The sequence below is a fragment of the Dermacentor albipictus genome, chromosome 1 (assembly GCF_038994185.2).
Source record: "Dermacentor albipictus isolate Rhodes 1998 colony chromosome 1, USDA_Dalb.pri_finalv2, whole genome shotgun sequence".
Lineage (NCBI taxonomy): Eukaryota > Metazoa > Arthropoda > Arachnida > Ixodida > Ixodidae > Dermacentor > Dermacentor albipictus.
In genome coordinates this window covers 215,847,356-215,862,905 of record NC_091821.1, presented here as the reverse complement: position 1 = coordinate 215,862,905, position 15,550 = coordinate 215,847,356, and the positions used below count along the sequence as shown (strand labels likewise).

The 15,550-nt window shown below is 45.2% G+C and overlaps 1 long non-coding RNA gene across 7 annotated transcripts in view; it reads left to right on the top strand.

Annotated features, from left to right (window-relative positions):
- The window catches only part of LOC139054197 (uncharacterized), a 246,171-nt gene that overhangs the window by 18,825 nt on the left and 211,796 nt on the right, over positions 1-15,550 (top strand). The gene's annotated exons all lie outside the window — the stretch shown is intronic.

Genomic DNA, 15,550 nt, shown 5'->3' with positions numbered 1-15,550 from the left:
ATTCCTTCAGCATAACTGCGAGTCGGGCTAGTTGGAACAGATTCATCTTACAACTTTTTGTGCGCAAACAAACAGGGGCAAAGAATAGGAGCAACACAAGGACTAGCGCTTTCTAACAAATTGTTTTATTTTTGAACAACCACCTGCTTAAATACCCACAGATCTGCGCGATCTAGTGAACAGAGCGCACCTATAGCGCATATAATACCCACAGATCTGCGCGATGTAGTCACCAGAGCACGTCTATAGCACATATAACAACACTTGTGATAAAAAGACGTGAACCAAAGCCACCCGGCCAACATAAAAACAGTAAGGTGCATGAAACAACCACTTACAATAAAATGCGTTAAAGATGTGATGACAGAAGTGAATTTTCTTTATCCATCAATGAAACAGAAGGATGGCTGATGCATTTTTCCTTTTGTTTTCCAATCCAGTGTGCTTCCACGATTTCTTTCGCGGTTTGATTCTTAGTAACATTTTGGGGGGAAGCATAGACAGAGAGTTGGCCAAAGGTTTAGAAGGTGTAGTAAATAAGGTATATACAGATATGTCGATGACTACTTGATTTTAGGCTGTCATGTAGGCAAGGGTGCTTTCAGGAATAGGGTTGTAGAAGCATTCCGTTCTCTGGGCAAAGGCTTAACATTTACTTCTGAAGTACCGGTAGATAATAAGTTGCAATTTCTTGATGTCAAGTTAGAAATCCTACCGGAACACGTGTGTTGGTCATTCTCACCCCGAGCTGGAAAACCGCTAATGAACTATGCCTCAAACCATTCCAGGCTTGTGAAGAATGGCGTAGTCATTTCGTGTTTCCGGTCAGCGTTGTTGAAGTCATGTCACTACACTGTAAACATTGCATTTTTTGTGCGAGTTGATAGGTTGAGAAAGGCTGGGTACCCGCTCGCTGTGATGCTGGCGTCATGCGCTAGACTAATGAAAAAAACCTAAACAGGATAAAGAACAATGCACAAAGAATCAAAGGCAGAATTATTTAGCTTGCAAGGTTTCAGTAATTCCGTATGCGCACGGCCTTTCACACAGACTTAAAAAGGTGGCTGCTAGTTACGAAGTAAAAGTGGTATTTTCCGCAAAAAACAAAATAGGTAGTGTGTGTTCTAAGGTTAAAAATAAGTTCGAAAGTAAGGATGATCTAAAGAAAGAATGTAGTGTTAAACATCCGCGCAAAAACCAATTGGTTGATTGCGCGAAGAACGTTGTTTATCAAATTCCTATGACGTGTGGTCATGTGTACGTAGGGCAGACTGCGAGATGCATTAATACGAGGTTAAGGGAACACTTGTCTAGTCTGAAAGCTCGCCCTAGTACGCAATTGGCAATGCATTGCCAAGAACATGTTTGATTACCTTGTCTTAATAGCACCGACATTTTGTATAGGCATAGGAATCAAACCGCGAGAGAAATTGTGGAAGCACACTGGATTGAAAAACAAAAGGAAAAATGCATCAGCCATCCTTCTGTTTCATTGTTGGATAAAGAAAATTCGCTTCTGTCATCACATCTTTAACGCATTTTATTATAAGTGGTCGTTTCATGCGCCTTACTGTATTTATGTTGGCCGGGTGGCTTTGGTCCACGTGTTTTTATCACAAGTGTTGTTATATGTGCTATAGACGTGCTCTGTTGACTAGATCGCGCAGATCTGTGGGTATTTAAGCAGGTGGTTCTTCAAAAATAAAACCAGTTGTTAGAAAAGCGCTCGTCCTTGTGTTGCTTCTATTCTTCGTCCCTTTTTGTTTGCGCACAAGAAGTTTTAAGGGTCATTCCTTCGTGTTTTCTTTTCCTTCCTCTGCAAGCGAGTGGGCTGGTGCCCCTTTCAGTAGACAATTGCTAACCTTCTTCCCTTATGAATAATAACAATAATAATAATATTAATAATAATAATAATAATAATAATAATAATAATAATAATAATAATAATAATAATAATAATAATAATAATAATAATAATAACAGCAGGTGTCCTAATGCTGCGCGACGGGATTGTCAGTTACAGCGGGGGATCAGTGGTCGTCATTCTCCGACCGCAGGACAAACACGCAGTTTTTTTCTTTTTTTTTTTGTTGAGCACGAGTAATGATATTCTTCTGAGTCGTCACCGTGCACATGCAGCAGAGCCATCCTCCTCACGTCTAGAGTACAACGTTTTATGAAATTCGATTCTAAATCAGTCTTCGGATGCTGGGTCTGTTCCAGACAGTTGTCTGCTGTTCGCAGCAGGCACTTGGAAAAGGACACCTCGTTATTCCCCTGGTGAAACACTGTGTAAATATAGTCCGTGGAAGCTCTTCACACCTTTCTTCTGTCACATTTTACTGATATGCGCCTAGCAACTTCACCGCTATGTTTTCCAACGACTCCATGCCAGAATCGTCTGCTGCGAAAGCTTTCACCGTCGCTTATAATAACGCTCAGGGCGCGCTTTAAAGAAACTTGGAAGATATGTCTTAATAACGACTTTTATGTGTTGTAAAGTTGGTAGTCAGAATTGTCTGCGATGCGAGTGTGGTTTCGGATACAGCAGGCAACTGTGGTGGTGCCATTCGCCATGGCTTTCCCACTGTTGCTCTCGTCCCCAATTACACGTACTTCTCCCCCATACCCGCCCCTTCTATATGTCATGGTCATGAGCGCGCACGGACGCAAACCCTGTCGCCCGAGCCGTTTCTCTTCACGCTTTTACTGGTGGGACGATAAGCGGTACTGAGAACTGGAGCGGGTCGCCGCATCCGCCGGCACTCGCGCGGTCTGCAGGGGGAATCGGACGCCGTCCCGAAGCGGTTCTGCGTATTGATTCAGACAGGAGCCTCCCGTTAGTGAGCATCTCCGTCTCTCTTTCTTGCGCCTTGGTAATAATGTCCGTCTCATTTAAATCGCCTCCCTCGTAGGATCCGCTAGCGCCGTGGAGTCGGCGGGCACGACAACAAGGCCGCCACCGCGAAACGCAAGAGGAAACATATATCAGCCACCCTGGCACGGCAGCCGCGCAAACTTTGTCTCCTCTCTCTCTCGCGCGAGAAGACACGCAGTGGCGTCACGACACAGTTCTCGACACTCGGCACGTGCGATTGGCTGGACGGTGCCGCGGTGCGCGGAACGCGGAGAAGGAGACGCCTAAGAAGGGGGGGCGGTTGGCAGCTCGGCAAACACCGTTCCGGCGTGCTTTCCCAACGCTGGCCGTGCCCCAAAGAACGCCGGGCTAGGGACCGAGCAAAAGCGTCGCCGCCGCTCGAGCTGTGCGGGTGTCACGCCAGTTAACTCTTCGATACGCTTCGGCGCCAGCCGCGGTTGTGCCATATTTTCCTTGAATAAATATGTCCCGGCAGGAGATAACATGCGCAGTTAGCCAGCCTTCTTAAACTATGCGATTGCCTTTACTCTCTTGCTGTTCTTTTTTTTTTCTTTTCTTTTTTCTTTTTTGCGGGCACTTTGACCCATGAGCACGTGCAAGTCCGAATGCGAAATCGTTTTCTGACGCGCTAATGACGCAGTCTGCTTGGAATATAAAGGAAAACGGAGATTTGGCTGTGACTCAAAACTACCCGTCGCAAGACAAGACGAAAAGTATGAACTAATGGTTACCCAACAGGTACTCTCCTCACGAACGAACAGATATTGATTTATACAGCAGGATTGAGTCCTACGCTTTGATGACACTTCCTGCAAAGGGCTTTTGTCATGTTCACTATGAACGCGGAAAAAAACAGAAACCTGTAAAATACCTTCGGTAAGCATGCTGTTGGAAAAGCGGCTAATTAGCATTTAAGTCTAACACTTAGCTAAGTTCCACATACCCACCGTGTTTGCTTAGTGACTATGGTGTTTGCCTGCTAAATACGAGGTCGCAGGATTGAATCCCCGGCACGGCGGCCGCATTTCGAAGGGCCGAGAATGCGAAAGCACCCGCGTACTTGGATTTAGGTGCCATGGAGGTTAAAGAACCCAACGTGGTCCAAATTTCCGGAGCCTCCCCCTCCCCCCCCCCCCCTACGACGTGCCTCATAATCAGATCGCGGTTTTGGCACGTAAAACCCCATAATTTTTTAACGTATACATGCCACCACAATACGTAGAAAAAATATATTGGCCGAGTTGCTTGCTTTTTGTCCCACGAATTCTCGCTTCCAACATGGTTTTACTTTACGTTGCGTCCTAACATAAATTCGATAAGCCATTTCTTTTGTAGGGTTCTATTGTTGTAGAGCATATAATTCGCTATCACGCCGTTGGCAACCACGCTTCGCTAGTACCAATGCTTACGAGTGCAACTGAGTAGTCAAAAGCTAATGATTCCGACCTTTTCATGCGCTTTCTTAGCACTAACTACTAAATCCCACCTAGAATTATTGTACTATTCTGAGCCTGAACTTAGTGACATGCTTCAAGGCTAGCTGATATTGTACGCATCATTTTCTGCCATTTCTCGCTATTTTTCTTTCATGCAACAATTTTATCATGACTACCTGAAGTTACACGCCCACCTTCCTATGCCTCTAGGGAGTCTTGCGCGGGAGCGGCCGGGGCGGTTGCAATAGCAAGGAAAACGAAGGTCAGTACAAACCCAAACACGGCTAATCGCGGAGCTTTTATGCGTCCAAAACGCTCTGCAATTTCTGCCCTTGGCCAGCGAAATTAGTCCCGAGTCAAATGTCTCTCGACACCGCTTGTCCCGGCACTGCGTTCCGACGTTGAAGGGACGGCGAACATGGGTCGCATCGTCGCGCGATGGCGCGCGCATGTCAATCGCGTTCGACACACGGCGACATCGATTCAGAGCTAGCGCAGCGGTATTTATGAACTCTCGACATCCAGACACCACGGTTGCTGCTATGACTAAAGGCGTTCTGCTAATGAGCACGAGGCCGGTCGCGGGCGCTATTCCCGGACGCGACCGCCAGATGTTGGCAGGGGCGGAATGCAAAAGTGGCCGTGTACTGAAATTTAGGCGCCCGCTGAAGAACCCCAGGTGGTCTCTAATTTAATCCAGGTCCTTGCACGGTGTCGTCTTCAGCAGACGAACTGCTTCAGGGCGTAAAACGCGCACCCTGATTAATGGCAGTAATATTTCTAAATGCAGAGTTAATGTTAAGTATTATTATCACCAACATCGGCAACCGTTTACCGGTCGCTAATCGCGAATCCAAAGAGCGCTGAGTGACTTTTTTTTCTGTATACGCGACTTCTAAGTTCAGATAACGCGTAGTTGTAATGAAGCAAGTAGCGAGTATAATAGGCGCTTGTTATTAGGTGGTTACCGTGTTTCCTGCTTTAAACGCAGTGCGTGCGTGTGCATTTGCGTGTGTGCGTATGTGTGTGCATGCGCTTGTGTACGTGTATGTGTGTTTGTGTGAGTATGTGTGTACGTGCGTGTGTGTGTGTGTGTGTGTGCGTGTGTGTGTGTGTGTGTGTGTGTGTGTGTGTGTGTGTGTGTGTGTGTGTGTGTGTGTGTGTGTGTGTGTGTGTGTGTGTGTGTGTGTGCGCGCGCGTTTGTGTGCGCGCGTGTGTGTATCCGTGTGCATGCGCGAGTGTGTATGCGTGTGTTTGTGTGTTACTTCGAACACTACAAGCAAACATTGAAAGTCGCAAAAATATTGCAAGAAAATATTGGAAAGTTGAAGAGAATCGTCATAAACGTTGAGTTCCGTGTTTCTGCATTTGAACATGGCCAAGTAGACTGACATATCCGGCGTGAAATTATTCGTACAATATACATATGATTACGCATGCGGCATCGTGAAACGCGGTTCGAGATGCAAACATTCATGTGACGCAGTTGGGGGGGGGGGGGGGGGGTATATAAAGCTTTGCCATACCGCGCGATTAAGCAGCCTGTCTTGCCACTGCTGCTGAAGCGACTATGTGGCCAATCGGGAGTTGCGCAAAGCGTCAGTCGGAATCAGCTCGTGGGAAGAGGGAAGGGCGACATCGGCTTCATTTTACGAAACGTTTTTACGTCACAAAGGGCGGGTTGGGACGTAGAGCCCTGTTTCGCGGTTTCGCTTCCTTAATTAGGTAAATTATATGAATTATTTGACGCTTGTTAATTCAGTCTGCATGGCCATCTTGAAATGAACAAATTCTCAACTATACTTTTACTATGCTTCCCTTCTAATTTCCAATTAAACATGTGCCGTACAACTTACAACTAAAGGGTAATACAATTAGTGCAATTAGTGAATGAATGGAATTAGCTGTTGTTGTTGTTGTTGTTGTTAATGATCTCCGCCTCTGCAGAGAATTCATCTATACTGACGCAATGCGAGTAAATTTTGGGAGATTTTTTTTATGGAAGTGTTCGAAATAAAAAACAGTAACACTGTATGGTGTACTACATGTAAAGCGACAAACACGGTAACCGCCTGCTAAGAAGTGCATATTATATTTTCCACTTACTTCATCTCGTATAAGATTTATGTCAACATAGTCACATAAACAGAAAAGGATTTTTATACTATATTTAGGAGATATTGGCCCCTTTATTTGTCTCTGGCTACCCCTTTTCACATATAAACGCAAATAATGGAGGCCACAGATACGAAAAAATCACATAAGATCACACTCAAACTTTAAGTCCCGTCACATTTAAAAAAGAGACACGAGAACACCGAAACACAAAGTCCAGTCACATAACTACACTAAAGTCAGGGCACATAAGAAAACACCGAATAAGTTCGACACGAAGATGCATAAATCCAGGCACAGAATGGAAAGAAGTCAGGCCAAGTTAAACATATACATTGAGCTTACAAGAGAAGATAAATATTCTACTCAATAGTGACAGTAATGGTCGAAACAACAGAATTACGATGAAATCCCAGTGGCATAGAAACTGTTGCTAATAAGCCTATATTTAGCTATATTACAACGAGATTTCATATGCGTAAAATATATAATTATATACCGTGCGCAAGGGTACCACCACATCGCTTACAGGACATTTTGAATCCTCCTGGAAGCACGCTTCTTCTTTTAATGGGGGTGCATGATGCGGATGCATCTCGCAGAAAGCAAAACAGGAGTTGCGCGGTCGAGATCGTAGCCACGCTAGTGGGAATGCTGCAGCGGCGCATCGTCGTATTGTCTTAAAGGGGTATAATGCACAGGCATCGTACATGCCATTAGTGGTAAACGAGAGCACCTAGAGTAGGCAGTCAGTCCAGGTTATCTCACATAAGTGAATGCCGTGCCGCGCAGAGACGAACGAAGCGATGATGGCGCGCCTTTCACGTGCTCTCCACCGCCCCTTGCAACCGGCGCCTCCCCACCTGAAAGCAGGCAACGTGGGCCTATGTGGTCCTGGAAGAAACGAATTCTGCGGTTTTACGTGCCAGAACCACGATCTGGTTGTGAGGCTCGCCGCAGCGGAGGGCTGCGGATTAATTTTGACCACCTGGGTTTCTTTAACATACACTTAAATCTAAGCACAGGAGCGTTTTTACATTTTCACCTCCATCGAAGTGCGGCTGCCGCTGCTAGGATCGAACCTGCGACCTCGAGCTAACAGTGCAACGCCATAGCCAGTGGGCTACTGCGGTAGATCCGAGAGTCTCTCGTCGCGGAATGGCTTACTTGCACCTGTTTCGCAGGCCTGCGTCGGTAGGGAAACAAAACAACGGTAATGCTTTTTCGTCGGCGCGCTTGCAAACCGGACCGGCACGCAGGTGCACAACAAATGTTAGGCCTTGTCGCTTTCAAGAAGTATCGCTGTCCCCGCACAGGGAAAGATGTGCAGTGCTCAGAAATTGGAACGCGAACAGCAACGAACAGCAAAGAACTGAATTTTAGTCGTATTTGCATGGAAGTACAAGAGGTATAATCATTCCGTAGCCGGTTTCTAAGCATGGAGTAGTTCCAAGTGTACGTTTTTGAGTCTCACTTAAGCCGTGGTCGCAAATGCAGGTGAACCTGGAAACCAAACAATGCCTTGGAGTAGTCCCGAAATTGTTCGAGTTCAAATTTTTGAGCACTGTACAGAAACCGAGCGGCAACTTGCACGTTCCGCCGAAAATTTTTCCACGCCGCTAACACCAGCTGACCCTTGCGCAGAAATTGGCGTACGCACTGAACGCTTATGGCGTCCGTAAGGCGTCCGTCCGGCGTTCGCTCCGACGACATTATACAGGTATCTGCACCAGCACCGCGGTACATCCACTGCGACCGCTATATGAAACGCTCCCATAGCGTTGGGCGGGTATTTCATTCGCAGGAATATTGAAGGATCCTGATCATGTCATGCTGTTGTCAAAAGTCACCCCCAAGGAATAACTGTTATTCGACGTTGTGCATACGAATGTCTATAACCTTCAGCACTTAGAGACATCACACTTTGTGAACGCGATAAGTCCATATTTTCCGGGTAATGCTGTGAAACCTTTGAACCACTGGGATTTCTCGATGGAGTTTGTGGTTCTCCGTAATCTCGCTTCCTCTATTCGTCGGTTGCGCCCAGAGCATCATCTGCAGAGACACCATCTGCTTAAAGGGATATGGCTTAGAGGGCCCATTGACGTCGTTATGCACTTTTTCAGACCAAAGAAGCAGACCTAAAACACTGCTTTGTGGAATACCATGAAATATGAATCTAGCATTGGGATTCGTATCGCCAATATGTGTCAACATGTAAACCGACTTCTCGGTGAGAAAGCTTCTAGTGATACATGCGACAGAGTCGCCTCAGTGGTTTCATGTCATACGTAGTCAAATTCTCCTTTTATATCGAGCGACACGGCTACAATAATAGCATCACTAAGTCTGCTACGCTCAGCACAGCTCGTAAGGGCAGTATTGTCGTCATTATTGCTGTAGCCATTCATGGAATGCAGACGCGTTCAGCTTATCACAGTCTAAGCGCCGAAGCACCACCTTTTCCATGACCTTCCCGACGCAACTTAGAGAAGCAGTGGGACGTTACGACTGTAGGCCCTTTGAAGGCTTGCCGGGTTTTATAACATTATGAGGCTAGCGCAATTACAGGTAAGCTCAAGACGAGCAGCCTGCGCAGGTATTTTGAAGACATGAAGCAATCAAGCTTTTGCGGGTCGTCCATGGTGTGACAACGCGGAGAAAATCTGAGCCCGGAGGGGCTAGCTGACTTTAGAGCAGAAGCTCTCTGAAGCATCCCCGCCGCTAACTCCGCAATGGAGGACGACACACTTAAATGGGTAAAGTTAAAAGGATTCGCACAATACTCTATGTTGTCGTGAACGGCTTTCTTGGATCAAGCTGTACGCAAAATAATATCCAGCTCCATACTGCCAGCATATCAAGGTGCCTCAAAACATGCTTTTATTCGCGCCTACAATATTTCTAAAGCTGTCTAATGTGATTTTTCTGAAGCTTATTACGACAATGCCATTAGTGCCGTCACTTTACATCTTGTAACGCTGATTGCACTCTCACGTGCTATTTTAATAGGGAGACAGTTCTTGAAAGTATTTAGTGTGAAGTACCGTTATATTTCCGCTTCGGTTCCTTATGTTTTCAGTGATGAACTGAAAGCATCCGGAATGCTCATGCATACAAGTAATATTTTAGTTCTAGGATTTATTTATGACCAGTGACAACGAATAGCGTTCGACACTGCTTTTCCATCAATTTTGTGATCACGCAAGAAGGTCTTTTCAAGGCCCACCAAGTGTAAGGCTCACTTAAATGTCACCTCGATGCCGGCAAGTGAACGGATTACTCAGAGCAGCAGCACATGCATAAAGTAGTGGCGAGCACGTTAGTGCTCGCCACTGCGGATAGTCTCCAATGCCAGCATGTGGCCAGCGCTACGGCCCCTACCGACGTGCGCTTTGAAGGGTGGGATGAGCCACCAACGAAATGAACACCTTCGCGCACAGCGTTGAAGTGGTGGTGGCATTCCTTACAAAAAGACTGAGTGAAAGAATGTCTGCAAGCTTCGGTGTTTCTGAATGTCATGCTAGACCAACAATCACAGTCGCAATCCTGCATGAAGACCACACATCTCCATAATTATTAACTAAGCAACTTCGTTAGCCCCGGAACTTCATCGTCAGACAGTGTGAAACCTGTTACCTAGCTCTACTCTATTTATAGCGCACGGCAGGCTGAGCTGGTTAGGACTGTCGATGCGCGAGGCGCTTCGCAACAGGAAATCTGATGTAGAGACTTATGTGTATATCTTTTTTCAAAGAAGTAACGATAGAAAGGTGTTCCAACGGCCCTTACGTGAAGGGTGCGAGATCAAAAGAACGTCGGTCAACATAGATTATTGAACGGCTTTATCGATGCTCTCTTGCGTCATGCCGAACGCTGCTTCCCTCGTGGTGCCGTTTTTCAGGCCCCAGTCATCTACTTCACGGCAAGAAAAAGGCAGTGTCACGGCCATTGGGAGTTACCGAATAGCCAGACATTTTTCCATAGTAGAGTGTATAAGCGCCACTGTACGAGGACCTAGGAAGAAACAGGTACGTAGATACAGCGCTTGCAAACCGGACCGGCACGCGCTGTGTCTGTGTATCTGTTTCTTCCAACGTCCTCGTACAGTCGCGCTTATAAACTCTAGTATGGATTCTAACCAACTAACCCGCCAACGTGTTTTAACCAGACATTTTTGTTTGCTTGCTTTTTGAACGTGTCACAATTTCACTGCACAGTGGATAAGAAAACTGGACATAAACCATTGGAAGATGGTTGTTAAAGTCTCAACTATCTCAACAACACCAACAACAAAACTATCTCAACAAGTTCAGTCTGTCTTTCTTATAACTTAGCATTTTTGTTCTTGCGTTTTTAATATGAGCTCTGTGGACAAGAGAGAGAGAGAGAGATAATTTAATCGAAAGAATGCAGAGGGGTTGGCCTGAGCTAAGGCGCTCTAGCCTGCTACTCTGCACTCTGCTACCCGGAGCTGTCTACTACGCCGTCTCCATTGGCCCTAGTGTGGCTTCGGTACGGTAAACCTGCGGACAAAGTAGTCGATCAGGCTTACCGTACCGAAGCCACACTAGGGCCAATGGAGACGGCGTAGTAGACAGCTCCGAACAAATTTCGACTCCCTTAAGTTATTTATTTTACACAGCGAAGTACATACTATAGGTGTATTTGCACCCTGCCCCAATTCGAATGCGGTGCCCGAAGTCGGCAGTTACAGCGTTTATAACGTTTAGTTATAGCGTTTTGCTGCTGAACATGCGCAGAAAACTCTTTAACCGCTTTGCAGCTGCCGCAAGTATGCCATAGCCGAAGGAAACTAATGCACTATCTGCCGCAGTGCTCCCCTGTTGTGAGTATTTTCGTTTATTATTTTTTCTCTCACCAGAGACTCCTTAACTCCGTTTCAAAACTGTGTATACATACATACATACATACATACATACATACATACATACATACATACATACATACATACATACATACATACATACATACATACATACATACATACATACATACATACATACATACATACATACATACATACATACATACATACACGTAAGTGTGTTGTTTTCATCCACTTTCAATTCCATCAATTTATAATTTCTTCAATTCAATTCGTAAGTACAAGTGATTTCCCCTGTGTTGTCCTTGGTGTCTTTGTTGGCTTCTGATAATATGATTATATATATATATATATATATATATATATATATATATATATATATATATTCTCTAATGCGATCCCGACGTGGGAGCCGCCTGCGTCAACCTAGGTGTTGATCTTCAGGACATTAAATAAAGTTCATCATACCATACCATACCAATGCGATCCGAATCCGTTGTTTGCATCAAGGTAAGGAGATAGATGTTCGCCGTGGCAATGAGGTACCCTTCCATGTCGTTGATTGATTGATTGATTGATTGATTGATTGATTGATTGATTGATTGATTGATTGATTGATTGATTGATTGATTGATTGATTGATTTCAACGTCACAAAGCAACGCTGTGGCTATGAGAGACACTGCAGAGGAGGGCACCGGATTAATTTCGACCACGTGAAGTTCCTTAGCGTGCGCCTAAATCACAGTACGCGAATCTTTTTTTTTTTTTGCATTTAGCCTCCGTCGAGACGCGGCCGCCGTACGCCTGGAATCGAACCTGCAACCCCTTATGAAAATGGTTAAGCCCTTTATGTTTACTGTATGTTTCCCGCAGTTCACATGAGGAAATGTCCTTTATGTTTCCTCCATGTTGAAATTTGGCCACTGCTTTTATGTTTCCTTCGTGTGTCCTCCCTTTATGTATCCCTTATGTTACCGTACTTTATGTTTCCTCCATGTTGAAATTTGGCCCCTGCTTTTATGTTTCCTTCGTGTGTCCTCCCTTTATGTATCCCTTATGTTACCGTACTTTATGTTTCCTCCATGTTGAAATTTGGCCACTGCTTTTATGTTTCCTTCGTGTGTCCTACCTTTATGCATCCTTTATGTGGCCGCAGTGATGAAATCCTGTATTTTACGTAGACATGCATAGATGAAGAGTTCCGTGTGCACATTTTATTTTTATAAACATTTCATGAGTTAAAAAGTTTTGCATTGGTTTTCATTGTAAGGTTACTGTTCCCTACATGATGCAGCGCACGGATTGGAACTCTGCTATGGCACAGAAATTCATGCCAATTTGTTCTAAAATTACAAAGTAATTAGACTTCATAGATTATTTCAGTATAACACTTGGAGTGCCATGTGTACGTTCCTCACTGCAGTGCTGCTGTTCTAGTTATGTCTTTGTTACTAATATAAAACGTAATGTTTGGGTAGAAAGATCAGGTTGGATCAGTGCTCGCACTTTTAAAAGAAAGTTTTGACTATACTTTGCAAAGGTTTGTCTGAAACTACGAACAGTTTATTGGACTATCTGGATGTTACTGCAATTTGCCACGTCTGCTCACAGCAGACCTCTGGAATGTGGTGCTTGGGACCTGAAAAACAAAACAAAAGCCAATCTTTTTCACTCATTCAAAAATATTCATATAAGCAAGAACAGCCTGGCCTGTATGCACACAGCTAAGAAACGTGGAGCAGTCAAAAACAGCTCATAAAAACATCAGGGCAACACAGAAGCTTTTAACTAATTGTTGGTTGAAACAGACTGAGCTGCCAGTCCACTCAGGTACTAAACTGCTCACAAATTCTTTTAAACATTTCTGCAGCAGCTGCTAAGTAGTACATGACATTTAGGAGTAGGCAACTGGCCAACAAATCTTTGTGTGCCTGCTTGTACAGATGTCTCGTAGTTATATCTCAAGTGGTTACACGGTTATATGGTAAAATTCAGGCGGGAATAAACCCAGCAGCAAACATCAGACTACTTGGGAAATTATCACCAAAACTCAAATATCTAGTAAATCAAACGAACAATCGATTACGAAGGGTCTAAAACCTTGGGAAATTATCACCAAAACTCAAATATCTAGTAAATCAAACGAACAATCGATTACGAAGGGTCTAAAACCTAGGCCGCGATTTTGTAGCGATCCCTTTTCCGATGCTACTCCTTTTGCTCATTGATCTGACCGACATTCGGCTATCGTTATTAACTAGAACAGCCAGCCATGGAAGGTGGGTTATAAGAGTGGCAAACATCGAGCGGAAAGCATCGCAAGACACTGTCTTTAACAATCGCAGGCACTGATATCCTGTTCTTCGGATGAAAATATTAATTAAAACGAGCGTCTGATTAACATGCCTCGATTAAAAAGAAATTTCGCTGTTATGTCGGTCTATATTTGCCCTACAATATAAAAGACAAATACGCGAGCACGTCGAACACAAACAATGCAGACAAGTTCTCGCGAAGCTGGACTTCAAACTGAATACTATCAATAAAGTAATCTTCACACAAGCTAATATCTGTTCAAGTGTCAAACATCGCAATCGCGTGCCAACTCGCGATGCCCGTGACACATCGACATGTAGTACAGACGTAACTTGCGGAAATTCATATCTACGGAAGGATTTCTTGCCGGGAAACTACCGAGAAAACAGTAACTTTCAGCGTTTACGTAAATATTTGCCCATTAAGTCCAAGCGATCAGCGGTGGTAGCACATCACTCCATAAAGCAAGTATAAGCGGTAAGAAATAATACATTTCACGGAAACTCCCCTCGTGAGACGCTTTGCTAAATGTGCAGAGCAACATGGTCAACATACGCTCAGAACGTGTTCTGTTGTCGTTCCACAAAGCTTACTACATGAACCAGAAGCTGCGAGAATGCGCGCAAGCGTCAGACCTGCTTACCTTCAATGTGGTCGGCAAACGGCTCCTTTGTCTCGCAAGCACCACGCGACGACGCTCTTTCCGGCGCGAACACTGTCGAAGTGCCGATGAACACCCACGCACGAAAGCACAACTTTCAACAAATTCTTCCACGCACCATAATTCGAAGCCACAGTATCAGGTATTCCACGAGCGAACGCGGACAGGCGAGAACAAAGGCAGCTCGGACGGGCGCTGTAGTACACATAAGACACTGGCGTATCACAGGAAACATAAGGCGAACTAATGGCGTTACACGAGTCCAGAGGTTTCTTGATGGTTAATGCACACGGTACGGATCACAGTTTGTTTAGGCACTTCAAAAATATGATTAAATTACCGTGTAACTGCAACGAGCACTCTCACCACCCACAGCAACACAACGTGGCCCAGCTCACCGTCAACCGTTACACTGCAGCAGCGCCGCACTGCGGTTAACAAGTGAATTTAGCCTCCGAGATCTGCATTTCCATTTAGGGCGTACATGTTGAAAAAGCACTTCGAGACTTAAAATAATCGTAGCTGGAAGGAAGGCTGGTATTTAAACACAAATTATTGAATTTAAAGTGTCTTGGTGCGCTGCCTTGTTTTTTAAAGTATATACTGAGATTTTAGATGAACTATGCACGAACTTTTGCCGGCGGATACGAGCCAATCAGCGCGCATCATGTGCAGCTCCGTCGCTTGGTATGGCGCACGGTGTGCGGGCAGCCGCGACAGCTGTGACACCCACCGATCAGAAATTCGGAATCGCCACACATATACACGCTTCTTATGGCGCCCAGTGGCGTGTTTTTGAGAATGTCAGGCCTTATCTTGAATAGGTAGAACCATATTTCCCGTAGCGTAAGGAATAAAGGCAACAAAATGTGGCGATGGCTGGCTTGCAGCGGCAGCGGAACTTCGGCCAAAGCGAAGCAGGCGTACTGCTTGCATGCTCGCGTAATCAAATACGGCCATACCCCGCACACAACTTTCATACTCAGCCAACTCACAATTATAAATTATTCAGTTGTACGGCCAAGCAAGCATTTACGGGATCCGCGCTGCCCTTCTTCTACGCGTGCTAATATCGACACAGCAGTTACTCGTACTTGTGGTCAGCGCGAAAGCGACGAGAACAGCTACTTAAATGGTTGTATAATCATATACGCTCACTAGCAAAGCGGCAGATTGGCCGCGGAGGCGTCCGCCTCTATTGCGGTTCATGTAGCGCAAGCCATCGAACACTGCGCGTCGTGCCACCGCGTCTCCAGTCGCCGCGCAATTGTTATTTGTCGTGAGGGATTATTC